At 35.0% G+C, this 22666-nt stretch overlaps 1 protein-coding gene and 1 non-coding gene across 6 annotated transcripts in view; both read right to left on the bottom strand.

Moving 5' to 3' along the window:
• The window catches only part of LOC106782711 (uncharacterized), a 130615-nt gene that overhangs the window by 28449 nt on the left and 79500 nt on the right, over positions 1–22666 (bottom strand). For 3 of the 5 annotated variants that reach the window (XR_011433806.1, XM_070254626.1, XM_070254625.1), the window contains one exon: positions 6746–6950. The gene's annotated coding sequence lies outside the window, so the exon portion shown is untranslated. Of the gene's footprint in view, positions 1–6745; positions 6951–12862; positions 12953–22666 lie in introns of all 5 variants that reach the window. The other 2 variants (XR_011433805.1, XM_070254624.1) reach the window with 1 other exon arrangement.
• On the bottom strand, positions 13678–13781 carry LOC111771154 (small nucleolar RNA U13). The gene has a single exon (XR_002804821.1). It is a non-coding gene; the product is annotated as a small nucleolar RNA U13 (small nucleolar RNA).

Genomic DNA, 22666 nt, shown 5'->3' with positions numbered 1-22666 from the left:
TATTGCTGTTTGCACATGGTAATTTAGGTAAACAGATACCATCCACAGCTGCATCAATTAACACTGCTAATCAAAACTGAATTCAGGTAATTAGGCACATTTATGCAAAAAAATGTGTAATTTTGGAGAAAAGCTAGATTCTTCAGTAATATGTCAATAAGTGAAAATCTCCTTTTGCTTATGAAGATGAAGAATGAGGGGAAGGAATCATCATGAATATATACATCATGCAGACAGAGTAAAAATTCCTAAATTAAATCTCAAACTTTAATTGACCTGTATTTTCAGCAATTGGATCCTATTTTTCATAACCGTTTTCCTCAATGTTTCCACATAGTAAAGTTGATTCGCATCCGCCTAAGGGTTTAATCATCATCGAGCAGGACTCAAATGGTTAATGAATTCTCAAGCATTTATGTACTTAGGAGAGATGTTGGTCATATATGCTCTTCCATCATGCCCAGCTTCTCTCAGCGAAGATGCTCTCTATGTCTCGTTCTATTATTGCACACTTTCCTTTTCTCTGCTGCAAAGTACTTTCATTTGCATTGAGACTCACAATAGTAATTTCTTATTTTCCTGCAAATACTCTTCAGCTTCCCTGATTCTACACAATATCCTTTAGTTGCTTTTTCATTCATTTTCAAGGTGAATACTGTGAATTAATTTTCCAGTTTTCCTACAAACATAAACCAATCTGATAATTTTGGTTAAGTATTCTGACCAGTTCAGAAAAACTAGTTTAACTTGGTAAATTATAAGTGACTAAGTAGGACTAACAATTTGGGGTGGGAGGGGATTGATAGGTCTAAAGTCAAAGCTAAAGTAAAGGAGTAAATTGGGCCATCTCCAAAAAGCATTCTGAAGACATGAGAATATATCTATACCTTTCTAGCTAGCCAGCTAGCTAGTGATCTCAACTTTTTTCGCTTTTCAAACATTGAAGCTTAGGATTATTTCTTAGCGGGCCTTTATAATAAAGTATTGAGTTCAGTGTTTTTATCTTTATTTTAAGCGTAACAGTCACTTTCAACCCAGTTTAACAAACATTTCCTCGGTACCCGCCATGATATCTGACACTCTTCTACGACCTCTGGGTAAACACAGAGGTGGGTTTAGACCTATCACACTCATCTGAGCCAAGCCCAGAGATTTTACAGACCAAAAGAATCAACCTTCAAAAAGTAGACCAAGGCTCCAAGTGAAATTTATGTGTCAATTCCAAACATTTGGAACCTCCTAGGTTAATTTTGCTGAGGTTTACTTTTTGTCTAACCCAGGCTAATTCTTTTGTTCTTGTAATAAATCAGGAAATAAGAACCAAAATTATTTTTCCAGGTAGCATGATGCTCTTTTCTCATGTGCAGTAATCCCAACTATTCGTATGATTATTTTTTATACTTGTCAAAAACCTTTTTTTCCACATATTCCTTTAAACATGTTTGGCATAAACAATTGGACAATTCCCTATGGAATGGCAATCTAACAGACTGTGCTCATATCGTTTCAAGAACAGGAATTATAAAATATGGAGACAGATTTATCAATGGGTTGTCAAACTACTCAACCAATGAAGGTGTATGAGGTGGGATGATGGTACCTCTGACAGACTCTGTTAAACAGAATTATTCGTGAATTTTAAATGAATGATAGGTAAGCACAAATATTTTAAAGACAATTTTTAAAAGATCCTAATGGTGGGTTTTCAGTGAGCTAAATCATTAATATTAGGGGAGGACAATTTCTGGACTCCATGAAGTGAACCAACTAACTGAAGTTCATTGCATGGATGCACCAGTGAATAATCTGGCATTCTCCACCACTTCTTCTCTTACTTCCTCAGAAGTGAATCAGGAGAGAATTAATTCTTTCATTGTAGTTCCTACATTTTAGTAATTTCTTTTGTCTGGGAAAAATGTTTAAATTCATCTAAAAATCCTATGCTTGCCATCACCAAGTTTTAGCAAAGCGGAATACTATGGACAGCACAACAACAGCTCTGGTGAAGAAGGTCTTGAAATATAGCATCAGCTTCCAACCCAGGCTGTGCCACCGACTGGCTGTCTGACTTCCAGCAAATCACTCTTCACCCTGAGCCTCAGTTTCCAGTCCATAAAATGTGGCTCACAGACTCACCTCACCGGTTTGGAGAGGGCGCCTGGAATACAGGAGGTGTTCAATAAATACTTGTTGAAACTGAACAAAGGTCAGTCAGTGATGGCTCCAGAAGTAGTGATGCTAAAGGCATTTTAATCAAATTTATCTTATTAAGTAGTTCTCCAGATTCCAAAGTAACAAGTAGAGGTAGTGTGATAAATTTAATACGAATAGCATGGAATGCACCAATAGGCCACACGGCACTCCAGTACATTAGGTAGCCTTCCACTTCACTTGAAAACTAATGCTAGGGAACTGACCTTCACAATTAGCTGGAAGGTTAACATTGGAGCTTTTATTATCTCTGAAGTATTTTTATTATTTTGTCGAATTGCAAGAAATAATAAAAAATATAAATTACTAGAAATAATTCATTTGACCAATATTAACCAAAAATTTTATTCTAGAATTATTGTCTAGTGAAGAGAATAACATTTTGTAAAATTCACATGTGACTACTTTTTGACTATTAATGATTTTAAAAACCCTAAAAACCCTTGAGTTTGCCACTCATTATCTCTGGATAGCCCAGAAAAATAAAATGGCTCGTGATAGGCCTACACTAAATTTTTGTGGAATTAAATTAAACTATTGACTCACAAACAATACATACTGAATAAAATGACACCACTGGTCACTTTTTAAACAGTCTGTTTTGAAAACAGAAGGACTCCAACTAGAATATGTGGTCCCTGAAAATATCAAACGGATTAATTTTGGCTTGTTAATGGCAAAGAATGTCATTTCACAACTACGAGAGGAAATGTCAGGTCTGGAACTGGATGGATTAGAGAGGAGCAGATTGCCAGAAACAAAGGCAACAAAGAAAGAAAAATGTCTTCTAAGCACACTGAAGCAAAACAAATGATTGGATTTGGGATTTAACAAAATATAATCTTATTTGCCTTTGCTCTTTCACCCATTCCTTTTTCTATCCTAAGACAATATGAGTTTCCCCTTCTCCGGCCATGAGTTTCTTTTGAGGAAAAGATTGCTGATAATTAATGGCAATACAGAGAAGGATGTTATCAATAGTTTGGCACATTAGCCTTTTATGCTTAGAGAATGTTATATTTATGATAAATTTTAATGCCAAAAATTATTTTCATTTCGTTTTGGTGAGAGGTAAAACAAGAATAATCAAATTAGAGCAGATTATTGAATTATATCTGAAGAATAAATAGTGCTTATTTTAGGGGTTTAATTTAGCGGTAGTGTTTATTTTTTAGCGACAATTATTTTTAATAAGAAAACAAGTGTTATCATGGAACAACTGGATTTTTTTTAAAGTTTGACAATTCAAAGTACCAAAGCTAAAGCTGATAATCTACACTTTATCAGGCAAAGTACAGAACAATGTATTTGTTTACAATTTATGGTTGAATACTGGCCCCAGGATTAAGAATTAGGAAATTATCCGTATAGCAAACAGATCTTAGTTAAACATAGTATTAATCTATGCTGCAAGGTATTATCCCGCTCTCTGGAGGATGCCAGAGTCACTTAGCTAGCTGAATAATCTCAGTCACTCTATCACAAGTTTTTCATCTCTCACTTTCTTCATAGGCCTGGAGTAGAAGCCTATCTTTTCAGAAGGATGTTAAAAGAGTACATGAAAAGCTTGTGCAAAAATAAACTATAGCTTCTTAATTTTTACACTATAATACCTTGGATTTTTCTACCTTGACACATTCAGAGTGAATTCTTTGATGAAAAGAGAGAGAAATAAATTACATATGGAATGAAGAGAACCTTTATTATCATTTTAATAGTCCACAGACACATAAAAGGAAGACGCGTTCACTATGTGGTGGGACCTAAAACTAAAAATATTCACTGACTTAGTAATAAAAAAATTTTAATATGATATGAAAAATGGAAACAGTCTTTTGAAGCGATGTGAATATGCAACTTTCCACAAAGGCTTCAAGAATATTTAACGAAGGAAAATAAAATCAAACCATTGTATGGCTTTGTCAATAACTAGAGTGTGCTCCTCTTATAATATTTTTGAACTTAATGAAAATAATAAATATATCCATAGACTGTCAGAGATCATGAGGAATGAAATTCCAGATGCTGGAAATAATCAACTTTTACCAACAGCTTCATAAACAACCGTAGCAAAAAGCCCTCATTTGCAGGAGACATCAGGTAGATTTAACGTGGATATAATACGCAATTTAGGTAGTTGATGATGGATTAGAATGGAGATGTCACTGTTATTTATTCCTAACCTTTTCAAGATAGTCCTGGATTGTCTTTCTATTGAGAGCCTGAATGTTCAGTGTGGGGAGATTGCCTCAGGCTCCCTGCTTTTGTTGGGGTTTTGATGTCTTGAATGGAGGGAGTGATGCCGGGGACTCCTCCCACGTGCTCCCAATTATCTATACATTATTGCATATTCTCTGCCACCAGGATGCTCTTCCCAGAGCTATGATCCTCCCAAAGCAGCATCCGATTCAAATAATAATAAAATAAAAATGAAAATTAAAATAGGAGGGGTTTTTTTTTATTATTATTTGAATGACATACGACCTGCTCGTTGTTTGCATTTAAATTGGGCAGAATAATTCAGCTCCAGCTTTTAATTTCAAAAGGGTTAATCACCTTAACAAAGGTCAATCAAACTTTAATCTTCAATCAAATTGCTACAGCCCCAATCACCTACAGGACATTTATTATATTTCTATTTCCACGTGAAAGAATGCATGCCTTTCATTATGCATTACTAATCTTCTAACTCTTTACATTAGCACATTTTACCAAAAATATTAATTCCTTTGAAACTCTGACAAGAGTTCATTTCTACACATCTCACAAGATAATCCTGTTTGAAAGAACGGGTGCAACGGCTATGAGCCACTTTCCTGGCCCTTTCTAATCCCCATAGACCTTCGCTACTCCAACTGAGTTCTTACAATAGCAAATCTCAATTACACAAAATACTACGGAGGTTTAGGTTAAAACAACATTATATTATTTTAGGAACTTAATCCTCCCATTGTCTGTGATTATGCCATTCATCTACCTGTTTCCATCCATGATGTTTACCGCATACAAAAGTTATTGATTTGGAGGAAGCAAATGTTAATCATGTTTGAATAGCAGTAGGAAGACTTAAATTCATTAATTCATCCACTCAATAAATATATATTGAGTGCCTATTTTGTGCCAGATACAAGGAGGGGAGAGATGCAAAGTCAAAAAAAAGAGAGAGTCTCTAACATGAGAATAATGTTCTCTTCTGGAAATGATGTCCAGAATACAATAATGACTTAAACCTCCACTTTCAGCTTTTCTTATAAACATCCTTAAATTTTACTGAAGATTGGAAATGCATTAAGTCAAATTTTAACCAAAATTTCAATAAACAGTTTTTTAAATTATCTGGACACTTAAAGGTTTCAAAATTCATAATCCCATAAAATGGTTAATTTTTTAAATTTGAGAATATGAACTTTGATTTTCAAATTTTAAAATGAGTATATTCAGAATATCGAGTCTCCCATGGTTAGGAATAAAACTATGAGGAAGTGTAAATGGGGTTTTAAAAAAAAATACATTCTCTGCACTAATCTGTTTCCAAAATGCTATTTCATGATGTTTAAAAACTGCTATTAACACAAAAGACAAATAGCAACCGGCAAAAACAAATCAGTGCTTTTTGTTGCCATGATATAGTGGCCTGGATGACCACGGAGGGAAAGTAAAAGAATTTTAATGTAAGTCCCAATTATATTGCAAATTGATTGCCTTAGTATTATAGTGGTGGTGTGACACAGCATAAATAACCCAAACTTTGCCTTCTGCATATTTTTTTTGAGATGCTTTCCTCTCTCTTTGTACTCAGAGGAAGCACACCAGCATATACACAGAGGCGCAAGTCCCTCCTCATCAATATTCACATTCATTAATTAGCAATATGTGAAGGCTATAATTTGGGAAACTCCCCAGAGTTTGAACATTCAATCAAGCAAAGCAAATCATAGTAAAAAGAAAATACAGGTATAACAGTCAATGGCCAGTCTGGCATTGGGGAATAGCACACAATTTCAAGAAATATCGGTCTTTCTAAATGTTGTGAAAAAAGCCCCAATTAAGTCAAGACCTCAGCCCTCCTTCCCCCCAATTTGAGCATTTCTTGAAACTGAAATAGAACCTCTACATATTCTATAACGAGGCTTGCTTTTTTTCACTCTTCTAATTAGATTGGTACAATAGAACAAAGCAGAGCAAAAGCTTTCATTGTTGAGCAAAATAAATCCAATTCTACAAAACATAAATGTTCTATTGATATTTGTTACCAAATAGTTACTCTGAAAACTGATAAAGATTAGCTAGACATAACAACAAGAAAACATTGCTTTATATTTCATTCTCAGTACCAAAAGCTATTTCATTGTATTTCTCAATTTCTAGATTTGGAAAAATCTCAAAGCCTTCAGAGAATATGCTGTAAATGCTCAAGAAGTATTTGGATCCTTTTATGAATCATTTTGATCACAAAACAAAAAAGAACCCACCAACCATCAAACAAAAATCTAAATAAGAAAGCCCGGGTTATGGCATTATGAAAGAAACATACCTTTGGCTGAACAAGTTCGCGATTTCTCGTCTTGCCTACATAGCTTTGCCGTTCCACCTTGAGCAAAAGTCGACTCGGTGTCCCTTGTGATCTTTGTGACAATGCCATCATATCACTGGCAAATTTTTCGATTAAACTTTGCAGACGTAGTAGCAACTTTGTTAATTATGATATTAGCCAGCTGGCGGGTACAATCAGTCAACCGCTGTAAGAAAGCCAGACAAAGAGACATCTAATCATTGCAACCAGAGCAGATAAATTTTGTTCCTTTCGCATACGTGTCACAGATTCTATCCCTTCTGACCCTCTCCTCAGCCATCGACTGTCAAATTTAGATTCTGCGAGCTCCCAGCTTCCCTTTATCCCTCCCTTAGATCTGAAACTCCTGGTTATCAGGAAGACACGCGTCACCAGCTGTCTCAGAGCAGGAAAGCAATCAGGTGAATACTACTTATTATCTTGCATTGCTTCCCGAGAAGTGACAAGATTGATTTGGGCCCAAGAATACATTCAGATCTCAGGCATGTAGTTCCTAGGGTTTTGACTTCAAACAGTAGGGTATGTGCAAAGTTGCAGTAAGGAGGGCTTCAATCCCAATGTTAAGGATATGGGATATTAGAATAAGGAGTATTTTCAAAAATCTACCAGAGTTCCTTTTTCAGATGCCTTTGCATTTTCTTTTCCACCTTTGTGATATGTTGGAATGTCTATGGGCAGATTGTTACCGGGAGGAGCCAGCTTCACGGCGAAGTAGCCTTAAGTTAACCCATGGACACAGTATTCCGACATGAAGTTGTCTCCACCTGTCCCTTTTTCATCAAGAAGAGTACCCTATAAATTCTAATATCTGGAACACATCCTCCCATAAAGGTTCAAATCATATTTAAACGGAATAATTTGAGACACTAATTTGGGTATCTCAACTAAAAATAGCTTATACAACTTCAGATTGTGAGACAGACATCTTTACATCCTAATACAAATTTTCCTTTCAAAAAATTAGTCTACTGAAATCATATGGAAGTATCTATCTATTAATCAATTGATCAATAGGTAAATAGACACAAACATACATATAATGAATTTGCTGAAATTTAAATGTATACTAGGTAATACACATAACATTCCTATAAAATGATACAACAAAGATCTTTGAAAATGAAACAGTCAATTGATCAGTAAAGAGCCTGATCCTGCATGGTAAGCCATTAAACCAACATGATACCTACTAAAGGATTATCTTTCCCCATTGAAATGTTTAGGCATCAGTAAAGTAAAAAGTTTTCTCTGCGGAGTTTAAAAAAGAGTAATATACAATATGATAATAAAGTGATATTCATCAAGATATTAGTAGTTCTTTCTGGGATGGAAGAACTTGGTGAAAAGTTAAAATGCAAGTTTGAAGTGCATTTTATATGAGAATTCTTTATATTTGGCTCTCTAAAAGGGTCAAAGAAAATTACAGGTATAGTACACTATATTAATAAATCATGGTATGTACCCTAAATTTACATTTTATTTTCACATGAATTAAGAATTCATAATTCAAAATTATGAATTCATAATTTTCCTGTAACAGAGGGTCCAAAGTCCCTGCACATGGTTTATTTAGCCGAAAGTGCTGAAAAGATAAATGTATTTACATGTAATCTAAGATACATGCAAGGAGGATAAGATGATTTAGGGATCCCTAAAACCACAGAGAAAGGTACATTTATCCTAGGGAGACAAAACTGTTTCTTAAATATCACCAGAATAGAGATGAGAAGGGGAAAATATGGTTTCAGGAATTCTTAGACTATATATATCTCCTGCGGAGAGTAAGATATTCTTTATTTTCATGGCTTGGGTTGATATTAGGAAATGAGTCACAGCCCATAAAAGCAAAGAATAAAGTCGGAAATGTTAGAGGATGAGAGTGTGTTGTGGCACAATGTGAGGGACAAAGAATCTTAGATGTTACTGTTAGGAAATGAGCCATGCCGGTCACATTCACCATCGTAGCCTCGACAATCACCATGGGGGCTGGCGCACAGTAGTTTCTCAAGAAATACATGTTGATGAAGAATGGATACTTTTGTTGCACACATCATCCTCCTCAAAGCGCAATTTAACCACTTTCAAAATTAGATAATGCAAAAAGAATCACTCCTTAAGCCTGATGTTGATTACTACATATTAATTACTCATATATTCACTCAACATTATATCTTTAAAACACTGAAAGAGTTCATACCTAAAAAGACTTCGAAACAGACATTTCTCTTAAGATTCCAAAATAAGTGTTTCAATAATGCTCATTCTTTGCTCATACGAAAATTATTCTAATTAAGACAGTTAGAATGAGTCAAAAACCTCTTTACTCTGAGTGAAAACAGGACGTTTTCCTAGGAAATTCTAAGGGAATAATATACACTACATACACAGAGTTTTACATTGCAGTAGTATCTATAAGAAAAACCCAGCGTCCTAATGTCCCCAAAGAGAGAAATTATTAAATAAATTATAACATTTACTCATATGCAGCCATTATGTGATAATGAGGATGATTGAGGAAACCAACTTCTTATGGCTATACCGAACGAAAAAAGTAGAATACTGAATTGTGCATATTGTTGATTATTGTGTACATTTGGACAAAGATTGGAAGGAGAAATGTCAAAATAGGAAATATGTTCTGTAGGATTAGAAAGTATTTCTTCTCTTACAAAAGATTGCTTTCACAGTATTATAATTGTTAATCTCAAAAAGTGGGAATAAAAGACCCCATCTGTAAAATGAGAATAATAATAATAATATCCTCCTAATAGTGTTTTGGTGTTAAATCAGATAATGTACGTAAAACCTTTTACATATTTCCTGACCTGCAATAAACGCTCATTCCATACCTAAGTTATTATCTTTACTATAACCACCATGTAAAGAATCCTGACGTCTGTTTACACTATATCTTTTATTTTTTCTGGAAATTATCAAAATGTGATTGAATTAAATGAGGAAATCTGAAACAAGAAAAACGCAGGATTTTAAACACAAGCAACCAGGCACAGAAATATAGCCTAGATGGTACAACTGATTTATAAAATAGTGATGACAACAATAATAATCAATAGATACATGTGACTTCAGCTACAAATTATACTTTGCATAAGACCTGTAAGACCTGTATTATTTTATAAGACCTATACTTTTGATTCCTCTGTGGCAGCTTATGACATGCCCATAAAGAAGCAGGACTGCTATATAAACTGAAGTTGAAATAGGAGAAATTGACCTGGAGGAATTTACAACACCTGGAGGAATCTCAGTACTCTTCTTTTTATTTTCCATTGTGAGCACTTGCTGATTTCTGATCTCTGTGGGCACAAATTCTGACTCACAGCATAATCATCTAAGACTGCTCTTTCTCTAGGGCATGGCAGTGCCACGCATCACAATGGGTTGTTTATTATATAAACACAATGTATAGCTGTGGAATTTTCTAAAGATGGAAGCAGTCAGTGAGAACAAAGCAATCTAGACTTGGAAACACTGTCCATGGAGAACCACGGAGAGGTATCCGCTGTGGATCCACACAGACCACAAAGCCCTACTCTGCTACAGATGCTTTTATTGATGTGCCACAAATCGTCTTCCATTAGCCCTTGCATCAGTGCGTCCTAATTTCTCTGATCATTTGAATATGTTTAATTAAATCTCATATCTATATTCATTTCATTTCTGCCTTCCGGCATGCTGGATGTAGACTCAAATGCTTAAATTTCCACCTCTGTTGTGCTGTCGTCTCAGGAGTCAGACATCCTCCTTCCGTTCCATTCCTGGCTCCTCACTTACCAGCTCTGGGACATTGGGCAAATTATTAAACCTTGTTAAGACTCCGTTTTAAAATAACAACACCCTGTAATGCTATTGTAAAGATTAAATAATACATCAGCTGCCAAGCACATAGTAGGTATCCAATTAATGTTCTCTCATTGCTGAAGCAGCAATGGAATCACCGGGAAGCAACACAACCCAGGAAATAGGAGCAAGGGATCCAGAATCACACTTTGCGGGTAAATTCAGATCTGGCTTTCTCATTTAAATAATTAACAACAACAAAACAACAATAGTAATAATAACTTCCTCATAGAGTTATAAGAATTAAATGATTACTGTAAAGTACTTACCACACAGTAAATAATGTTTGCAATTAATAGTATTACTCTGCCTGCTATGCTAATTGGTTATTTCTTCCCATTGCTTAACTATTACGTAGCGAAAATAAATGGGGACTTTGTGAAGACCTGAGAATACCTGTCACATATGCTTGACAATAGATGCACAAGGATCCTTGTTGCAGTACGATTTGTAACTGAGTCAAGAATAATCTAAAAAGTCACCAAAAGTAACTGGTTAAATAAGGTATGTTATAGCCACACTGTGGAATGCCATGCAGCCATGACGAAGTACTGATGTGAAATTATTTCCATGATGCGTTTTTAAGAGACAGGAGAATGGTGCAGAACCATGTGTATTGTATGTTATCATTTTGTTTACTGAGGATTTTGTAGACAGTGGTTGTGTATATAGGGAATATCTCTGAAAAATACCCAAGAAAGGCTAACAAGGGTTGCTTCGTAGGGAAGCTTGGGGCTTGGGGGCCAGAAATAGAAGAATTACTCTTTACAGTATGTTCTTTGCTATTGTATGAATTTGTGTTATAGATATGCAGCTCTCTTTTTAAAACATTAACAAATTAAACAACTTTTTTTAACGAAATGTCTTTGTCCCTACTTGAATGTGCAGTCTATTTCAGTTTCTTTATAAAAAGCCTAGATACTCTCCACTTCCCATACTAGTGGACATGACTCAGCCACTGTGTCTGCCCACTGGAACCACAGGTCACAAAGCGCTGTTTCTTTGCACCATAACATGACCCTGCTCCCTTTTGCTTCCAACTCTCATTTCAATGCTAATTTCAATAGCGTTTGTTGCATGAGTTGATTTTTCTCACCCAATAAATGTCAAAATGTTGATATTTATGCAGCATCTCCTTTCTCAAAGGATGTTTCCTCATAAAGGATTTAACTCAGCCTATGAGAGACAAACTGCATTCCTACATTCTGGGCAATTCTAGAGTGATTTCAAGTGAGGAGTTCTCTCATGTTACGAATGTACACATTTGTCCTCAGACAGGCAATTCACTCTCAGGGCTAACTTCCCTAGATGCCAGCAGAATCTCCAGAGCCAAGGGCTTCTAATGGGGCACAAGACACATCAATGAGCACATACTCCTAGTATATAAGAAATTGTGAACTGACAACCTGAAACTTTGATGTAGGATTAAAACAAGACTTTTCTTGTCTTTTCAAATATGCAAATTTGAGAACTCATCACTAATTACAAATATTATCTAAACAAATGTCAATTGATACCTTTGTAGGAATCGTTTATGCATCACATTTTCTCCCCGTTTGGAACAAATAGTCTTTCCTACTTTTAAAAGGTCCAACTACCAATCACAGACGTTACACATCAGAATGCTTGGCTTTACAACAGGGCGATGTGAGGCCTGTCTGTGAAACAGCATTGACCCCATAGTGGAAAGATGATGGCTAAACAGCTTAGTTGATGTGCTAGACACAATAGCCAACACTTGGGTGCACTTGATAACAAGAGCTCTCATCAGCAGCAGCGTCGTTGTCATCATCATTGATTTTAAACACCATTAGATGGTCAACCGCAGCTCTAGAGTTTGAAAAACTGCTGGTTTTTACCACTTGCTAATGTTTCTTTTCCAGAGCAAATGTTGTCCATAAAATGAATACAGGTCCATAGAACAATTGGTAATACTTCTCCTATACACCAGCACTTCTCAAACTTTCACGATCATGTAAGTCACTTGGGGATCTGGTCAAAATGCAGATTTTGACTCAGTAGGTGTGGGGTGGAGCCTGCCATTGCCGACAGGCTCTGAAGTAATGCTGCTGCTGGTTGCGGAGTACCAAGTTTACACACCCCTGAGCACTTTACAGAGGGTGAGGACGACATGCTTAGTAATGAATGCAACGAATATTAAACCATATACCTATATGCACAACCAAATTATAATTTTTTCTTCTTTCTCATGCTTACCTTGCTGAACGGCACTTAAATTTCTCAGTCTTGAAATAAAACGCAAGTGCGCAGCAAAATATAACTAGAGTTTCCTCTCTACGTTAACTCCTGGTGGATACAAAGGCAAGGAAAAAGATTCCAATTATATTATTCATAATGGAAGGGTCACATTTACAAAGTTTTTTTTTTTTGGTGAAAAGGCAAAGATTTTAACCTTGAGATATTTTTCAGAGTGATAACTTATTTCCTTTCTTGTCACAACACGGGTATACAGTCATAATTTATATTCACTCTGTTTGGACTGACAACAAAATAAGGTATTAACAAAATCCTTTTTCTGTGATCTGTATGCTTCTCTTGTGTAACTAAATATTTATATCTGTTTCTAATACAACTACTTAAAGCTAAACGGTTTAATCGGTAAGAATGTTGTACCCTCGGTAAGCTGATATGCTCTAACACTTAACAATTCTGGAAATATTTGCTAAGCTTCCATTATCATTTCTCTTGCTATAAGCTAATTCCCTTGATTTGCTTGAGGACAACTGGAGGAAAAAATAATAGAGTTTTAACGTGGTAAAATAATACTCTAAATTCTAAAACCTAGCATCTAGGCAAAAGCTTACTAGAGATTATATGGTCCAATTCAGTTTTGTTTTTGTTTTTGTTTCCAGGCCTTTTTTTAACTGCCATCCATGGTAAGAAAATATTTGCAACGCAACCAAGTATGACAAACACACTCAAAATATTTTGGAAAAAATGCATTCATGAAACAATACTTACTATGTGCAATGCACTCTGATAATTCTTTTTTCTCTTACTTTTTTTCCTTATGTCAGATGGGTAATGTGCTGATGTCATAACAAGGATTGTGGGAAGGCACATCTTACATAACAGCGTGAATACCCAATCACCACGCTCATGAACTACAAAGGCTTTTTTTTTTTAATGCTGGTTATGATCTACTAAGTTGACTTCATGACCCACTAACGGGTCATTCAAACTTCCGAGTTTGAAAATAATGCAGCCTAGGGCAACTTCTGGGAGGCTGGTTGCCTGGAAGTTTATGGATACAAGAGATGTATAAGAATTGAGGCCACATCATGACTGTCACAGACCAACAGGCATAGTCCAACAGACAGTACAAGGGCATTTCAGTGGCAGTTAATAGTTAGAAACCACATCTCCACCAACACACCCAATATAAATGTTTTCTCTCCTTCCTTCTTTGGAGGATAACGTAAGAAAATCACCTTTCACACTTAGGTAGAATAATGGAGTACAAGTGAGTTATCCAATTAATGCTAGGAAATAATGATCAGGCAGGTTAAGAATAAGTATGTGTCGGAATATATAAACACAAAGAAACATGCAGGTAGCAATTTAGCATCTTTTAAACAAATTCTAATGTGGTAAGCTGCCTTGACCTGGGAGTTACATCAGTGAACCAAACGGACATTATTTGAATGTAAACTGGAACTTTTGAGGATTTGTAAATCCTCAAAGCATAGAAATAAAATGAAATTTTGACTTATGTTGATCCATTTCATGTGGGACAGGCCAAACCGTACCTTTCAGAAGTTCACGCAGCACAGAATCATCATAGACTAAGAGTGTAGACATTTTTGTTTCAATTTTACAGAAGGAACACAGCAATCAGGTATGTGAGTGAAGAAACTAAAGCAAATAAAGTCAGGAAAACTAAATGAAGTACATAGAAATCACCTATCTTTGCCCAGCTGGTGGCTAGATCTTTCCTTTCCAATAAAACATTAACAAATAAACAAACAATCAAAGAGAAAGCAAATCCCAGTTGGTAGCAAGGTAGAAAAATAGGTTAGAGGGGAGTAACACCCGTTTTAGTGGGTCTCAGAGTAGTTCTGCCTGAAGAAGGGTTGGATAACCTTTTATATTTCCTTCCTGCACAGTTATTCTCAGATCCCATATGGAAAGTACAAAAATAGTGAAGAAAATCTCCCTGGTTCAGAGTTGGGTACCATGCGGGGGCTTGAGAGATACTTTTGAGTGGAGGAAAGTTAGCTGAATATTTTTAAAACAGCAATATTTTAAAGTTATGATTAGGCATCAAATCCTTTATATATTTTATTTCCAGATATTTTATGGAAAATGTTTATTCTGACAATTCACTAATAGTTATTAGTATATTTAGTGTATACGTGTTGGGATAAGGATATGTTTAATAGACCAGAAGGTCATATCACAATATTCTTGCTAAAGAAAGACCTTTTTGTAACTCTCTCAAGGGCCACTGGCTCTTCAGAAACATCAGTTTTTTTGCTCAGCTGAAATTATTCTGACAGCTTTGACATTACATTATCATCACAAGATCGTGGTATATTTAAAGATAAATGAGGATTTATGGGGAATTAAAAATAAAAAGAATTAATAAAAGTCTGCAAAATACCAGATTAGAATATGAAAGGTTACTCTGATAAAAACTTGATATTTTCTGGTTCAATTAATCATATCTTTATTTGCTTTAATGTGGCTAAAAACAATGCATGCTCTTCCCTCAACATCCCTCCACTCCCACCTCACACAAGAACATGCACATTTCATTTTAACGATTTGTTTAAGGGAAATGATGATATTTTAGCATCCTATGACCCAGACTGATTTCTCCATATGGCTTAGTTCTGATTCTACCTGATTTTCTTTGCAATTCAGTCTCTCTCACGACCATCAAAAAGAGGAATATTGCCCAGCAGAATCTTTATAGTTCTACAGTGGATCTTTCTAAGTAGGTTGTACACCTTCTGCTGTAATATGGTCTGTTAAAAGATATTATGCTATCATACAATGTACTAAATTGCAAAAATCTGTTGTTCTTATTTCCTATGCAAATCTGATCCTACAACATCCATACACACTCATACACGCATCTCAAATCAAGTCCCTTACAGAGCAACATAATTAAATTGTTTGGGGGATCTGTTTCAAGAAAGTTTCCTATGCCAAAAAAATTGAAAAGTCCAAAATGAAGTGAAATTTGTAGCTGGGTTTTAAATGGCAATTCTTATTTGTTTATTTGTTTGTATAATTACCCATTTATTTTAAGATCACCAGTTAGAACTGGAGTTTGGAACACTGTGCATGGAGGGGAGAGATGAAACAGACGCAATACAGTGTTAAGATCAAAGAACCCCATCAATTCATTCGGAGAGTCAAAATCCAGCTGAGCCTCCGAGCCCTGTCTGCATAATAAGAAAGGTTGACTAAAACACAAGGATTAAACAGATGAGCTGTCTCCTGCGGAGGCGTGGGAGGGAAGCCCCACTGCGACACTTGTAAAGACACTTTGGAAGCATACACCTGCTCCTCCGCAGTCAAACCTACAGGAGACCAGCCTGGCCAAAGACGTTCCACTAAGGCATTAAATTGCCAGTGTTAAGAGAAAGGGATACATATCTGATGGACATATATTCATTTTTATTCATTAAGACGTTTTCAGTTCAGGAAAATGACAAATTAATAAATCATCTCCATTTTTCCAAGGTGACTTAGCAAGTGCTTGTTTTTCAAAATTGCGAAAAAATAGATAGTGCAAATTTTCCTATGTCATGAAACAGCATTAGGAAGATACCTCCCTCATGATCAAATATTTTTCTCAAATGAACAGTGCTTTTCTTGAGACAATCTTGAATAACATTGGTAAATATATGTTAGTTCCATGCTCAAGAAATTATCATTTTTAGTAGCAAGAAGTATATCCCAATTTTTACGAACAGTGCCAGGTTATACTCATAGCTATGCTAAATTACATAATTTGGTTCTAAACAGCAAGAATACAGCAGAGGAATTAAATGCATTTAAGGTGCTGAGCCTGTGACAAATGTTACATTTATTCTAAAGACCTCATCAGAATGTTATGTTGTAGCTACTGATAAATTATTCTGAACACAAAAACAATTTTCTTTAAGGAAAGCTAAACTACTTTTAGAAAGCTAAGCAAGCTGGGCCTTTAGCAACATAGACCTCCTGGGAAAAAATTGTATGGAGTTATAACATTAGATTTCAAATAAAATTTTAAAACTCTATCTTTGGTATGAATTAACTTTCTCAAGTACTGCACGTAGGGTGATTTGAAATGCAATTAATAGACCCAAATAAATGGTAAGCATTAGCTTTTGTTTTATTCATCAAAATAAGCAATCCAATTTGAAGTGAGAGCAACTGAGTCTCTCAGGAGTAGAACAACTTACACAATTTCAACAAGTGGCTTCATGGGGTTGACGTGCAGTTTTTGACTTGCTCCCTCCTAGCAGTCTAATTACGGTATCACTCACTCACTTAACCAACCAATACATTTTTTACAGTGTTGATTATGTGTAAGGCACTGTGAGGCATACAGAGAAGAATTACACATGAACCACAAGCAACAGGACTAAACCATAAGTGCCAAATGTATGATGTAGATAAATGCTGTAGAAGTGGATCATCGTGGGATGAAGAAATAGAAGTCTTCATTTAAGATACGGGATTTGATTTAAGACACAAGGCATAAGGTGAAGACAGAGGTTGAGAGGAGTGAATTGGTTTTCCAGGGAAAAATACAGAGATAGAAGAAGCTGGAATCCAATTTGAGAGAGAGCATGTCATTCCATTTGGCTAGAGAACAGACTTATGCGTGAGGTTAAAAAGGTAAGAAAGGTAATTACTAGGAGTCTTTACTACTACATAAACTGCTTTCCCCCAGTCTTTCTCAAGATGTAGTCTGGAGAATCACCTGGCATTCCTATTGAAAACTCAGATGATCCAACCCACTCCAGACATTGTGAATCAGAATCTTGGGGGATGAGAACTGAGAAACTGGATTTCTGAAGCAACTCACGTTATAGTATTATTTTTAATCTCTTAGGCAACAGAGAACCTTTAAAGTATTTAAGGAAAAGTGAACAGAAGGACTTTGGGAAGGAGGACGATTGGGAGACAAGCAGAAACTATGCTTTGCTCCAAATAAACATTAATATTTTCATTTCTCTCAAAAGCAGAAGCCCTCAATCCAAGATCTCATCAGAAATTCCTACATATCAATATTCCAATGTTTTTAAGAATGACTTTGAAGTTCAACTTATTTCAGTAAGACATTACTATTACCTTAAAAACAACTTTTTAAAGTTCTCTACTTCTGATAACTCTAACTGTCCATTTTTAGAAGGTCTCATTCAATTCTAACCCTTCAGATAAATAAACATTAGCTTGGTTAATCCTTAGAGAAATTAGAAAATCATCCACAAATACTATCATACTGGTCAAAAATTAAGAGAATAAATAGTATTCAGTGCTGGCAAAGGTACTGGGAAAAGAGGGCTATTAATATCTATTTGTAAGAATTTAAATTGATCGAAGGGGCAATTGGTAATACCTGACAAAATTTTAAATGCCCATATTCTTTAATGAAAGAAAAATGTTTCTAGTAGTCTAGCTTAGGAAAGTCACCACACATGTGCACGATAGATGAAGCTCATGCATATGTACACACATGCACATGTACACACATGCACACACACACACAGATGCCCATATAATTATTAATTTACAGAAAAAAGTGGGGACAATTTATAAGCACATGAAAGGAACAGTTACATCAAGGTACATACATACTACAGGAAACTATGCAATTATAGATTCTGAAAATCTACATGTTCTTGTGCAATAATGTTCAAGATAAATAATTTAAAAACAAATTGTAGAAAAATATTCATAAAATAATCCAGTTTTTAATGAAAAAAGCAATGTGTATTTATGTATATGTTTCTTTGCTTATAGAAAAAGCTCAGTTGACAGTGACAGGACTGAAGCATGGGACAAGAAGTAAAGGGCAGCACTTTCACTTTTTAATTTACACACTTCTGTATCAATGAGCAAAAACTTTTCTGTAACTTAAAAAAAAACAAAATTTTAACTTTGAAGTAGCTAAAACAACTTACATAGTGTTTGCAAAATCTTTTAAAAGCTTGCTAAAGACTTGAAATAACTTCAGAAAAAAGTGTCACTTTTGAAGATAGTGTGGAGGGGAAACTGGCTTCCTTTCATTTTAATTAATTAATTCTCAAAATTTAATGGAATTGCAGGCTTTAAAACTCATTCAGAAAATTTACCGATGTACACGCTGACTTCCACTTTACTAAAACCTTTCCATTTTAATTAACCTATCAATCTTTCCACCTGATGGAGGAAAGTTTATAATTAGATTTTTAAAGAGCCCGAAATAAATACATACATGTAATATTAGAGTTTATAGGCTAAATTATGTAATTTTGCGCTTGATTATTCATTAGATAACTTCCATAAGACCACCTTCACTTATTCTCGAATTTAATACCTTTGGTAATTGGTTCTCATAAAATATTGTAACTTATCATATATGGGAATGCTGAATATGAACACATATTTTACAGTTAAGTTTAATAGCAATTTGTTCTCAAAATGACATCTAACAGATGCCATTTAAATCACTAACTTTATTCTATGTAAAAGATGAGATTTTTTTCTATACCAATACAGCAGTTTTAAAAAATTAACATAAAAGTAACATGCATTTTTTTAAAGTTCAGAAGTTTCTTTTAACTCAAAACAGTATGAAAAAAATATAACTTCATCATGAAATTCTCCATAATTAGGTAGATTGATGTATTTCCCATGTTTCACTTTTCAATTTTTCAGCATTTGGTTTTAATCTGCATTCTTACTTCACTTCAATTCAAAGAAATGTGAGAGGAAAAGTAAAATACAAAGTAGTCTGGGTGTAAATTAAGTCCCATTTTCACATATTTAAATAGCACCAATAGAACACACGTATCCTTTGCTAGCTGTATATGTCACAGTGAAAGGAACAGCTTTACCAAGCCCATTCGGATAGGAAATAACAAGGAGAAAACTACTGCAGAGTTTCATAGAGCAATAGCAGCTAGCAAGTCCTACAGCTGTTATTTTATTTAAATTACTTTTAAAATCATGTTTTACAAACTGCAAGAATACTTAAGCAAAGACTAAGTTCTTGAGCAAAACTACTCTTTCCAGACGTAAAATGGGAAAGTTCAATAAAATAAAAAATAATATAAAAGACTTTCTCTAGATATATGATCAAAGGAAATAGTCAACTATTGTTGGAATAGTTTCTGCATCACTTAGGCATAAATAAGTCAAAATTGGAGATTTCACCCCTCGACTGTATGGATCAATAACTTAGGACTTTTAGAAACTCTTCGAATCCAAAGCTACAGTCAGGTTAATACAGAGAACATCTAGGAAGAACCAAAAATCATTTACCAACAAGGAGCTTATAGAAGAGATCAAGCATATACCAGTGAAACAATTAGAAAATAATTTTTCAATAATAGAGTGTTACTATGTGCGGTACAATCTCAGAACAAAGGGTGGGCAACAAAATATGCAGAATAATTTCTCTGGTGTTTCCCAAATCCTCAGGTATAATTATTTTTCCTCATAACTATAACAAACATGTAAATACATATTTCATTTTGCCATGTAAGATTTGCAAACATTAGAGGTAAAAACAGTAAAGTTCCATGGCACATACTACTGGCTCAACAAACATTGTTTGTGATGATGCTTTTTATTTCTTTCCGCTCTTAGGAAAACTTGTTTATGCATTCAACAGATACTATTCAGCTCCTCCTACACGCTAGATACTTTGTTGGGTACAATGCTAGGTGATGGGGCTAGAAGATGATGATAAGGTCCTTAAACAGACATGAACTGGTGTCTTTGTTTTAAAGGTTTCTCAAAGAAAGTAATTCTATAATCTCCCTTAGCAATGTTTCCCAGGTCTTCCTCCCCCACACCACCATAGTTTATTTCAACACCAGAAAATACTCTTTGTTTCTTATTTCTATTTGCTTTCAAATAATATAGTAGGTACTCTTTACATACATTAAGCTTATGACATGTGTGCATGGGTTTTTGTTTGTATGTTTTTAAATACCTTTTAAATAAGGTAAAAGCTACTGGACAGCAAGGCAGAATAATAAAAACATATTAATATTTGTTCCAATTTCGGCCTAATTGTAAGAAGCTTAGAAGGAAAAGAAATTCAGTTCAATTTTAAATTTAGGCTACATTAATCATATCAGGAAAAAAGACTGCTCCCCATAGACTTCTTAATATTTCAAATTTAGTTGACATGGATCATGATTTACTTTTGTCCTGACTTAACTGAAAAATGTCTTTCCATACAATTACTATCACACTGCATGCCCAGGTATGCTGGGGGTTAATGTCATAGCTTTAGGTTTAAACATAATTACTATTAACTTTTTAAAAGGTTTCACAAAACCAGCACCTCGAAAGTATTGAAATTGGTCTTAATTCTTCAGTGTTTGTGCAGCTGCAGAACTTTCCATTTTTTCTCAAAATATTTCTACTTGATCAGCAACAGATGAATTCATTAACTTCATTATTAATTCAAATGATTTTTTCATTTTTGTAAGCTCCAAGCTTGTCTCACTAAGATCTGCTCTCTCTCTGTGTTCCATAAAATGTAATCAATCTCTATAAAATGGTATTTGTCACTTTGCTGAGAAAAAAAATCAATATATCTTCCAAGGCTGAACAGGCATTTAATGCAACGAATTGAAGACTGTTAGAGAAATTTAGTTTGCCAGGAGTTTAGGACAAGCTAATCGAAATCTAGAAAATTCACAGAAGGTTGGCCGATGAAATATATAGATATGCCATGGAAATTAATATTTGGGCATTAGAATAACCTGTCATCTCCAATCCTGACAAGAAAATGGATTTAGACAGGCAAATCTCCAAGGGGTCACCATTTTAAAACACAAAAGTGAAATCCATATACCAAGAAAACATTTCTTAAACATGGCTGATAAATAAGAAAGGCTTCATTCTCTTTTCCTATAAAATTTACCAGATAGAGAGAGACTTTTAGAATTGCAAAATTGTAAGAAATCTTAAAGGTCAGAAACAGGTAGGGATATTGTCATTGGAAATATGTTGGCTGAGAGCTTTTTTGAGCTATAAATTATTGCAGTGGTTAACTACAGAGCGAAAATGGTGTTAGAGAGTTGGAGAACCCAAAGCACATGCTGGTCTGCCTGTCAGAGAGGACCTCTGCCCTGTTCTTCCAGCTCCTGCTGAGTTACCTTCAGCAATCAGGAAGCTGGAGACCTCTTGCCCCTTGACAACCTCTTGTCTGCAGAATAGCTCTTCTATGTAGAAAATTCTCCGTCTTGAGCTGAAATCTATTTTTTAAAAAACTGCCACACTTTGGTTCTAGTCCTATATTTGGAATGATGTAAAGTCAGTCTGTTGGTTTTCCTTTGAATCAGCCCCTTCAGTGCTTGAGGTCAGCTATCACTTCCTGCAGCCCTTTTCTTTTCTGGACATAAGTGATCTCGTTCGCTCACCCATTTCTCCTAGCACTCCATTTACCACACACCTGGTTTCAGAAAATTCGTGGTTTTGTCTTCCCAAGATACTCCAACTTATCAATATCATTTTAATTGGCATCATCAAAAACAACCATAAGAAAACAAGTATGTTCAATAAGCATAAAATCCGTTAGAGCCCTGACTTACTGTAGTTAGAAACTGCAATAAAAAAAGCGAATTCCTTCTTTCTTTCTCTCTTGCAGCAGATTTACTGGATTTGTTTGGGGTTGAGTTTATGATCAATTAGAATGGAAGCTCTGTGAAGGCAGGAATTCATGTCTATTCCGTTTACTCCTGTATCCTCAGCACTGAACACACAGCATATAGAAAATAAATATTTGGTGAATGAAAGTAGGAATAAAGAAGTTATTAAAAGCTGCTAGATCTT

The sequence above is a fragment of the Equus caballus genome, chromosome 28, assembly GCF_041296265.1.
Source record: "Equus caballus isolate H_3958 breed thoroughbred chromosome 28, TB-T2T, whole genome shotgun sequence".
NCBI lineage: Eukaryota > Metazoa > Chordata > Mammalia > Perissodactyla > Equidae > Equus > Equus caballus.
This window is presented reverse-complemented; position numbering and strand designations above follow the sequence as displayed.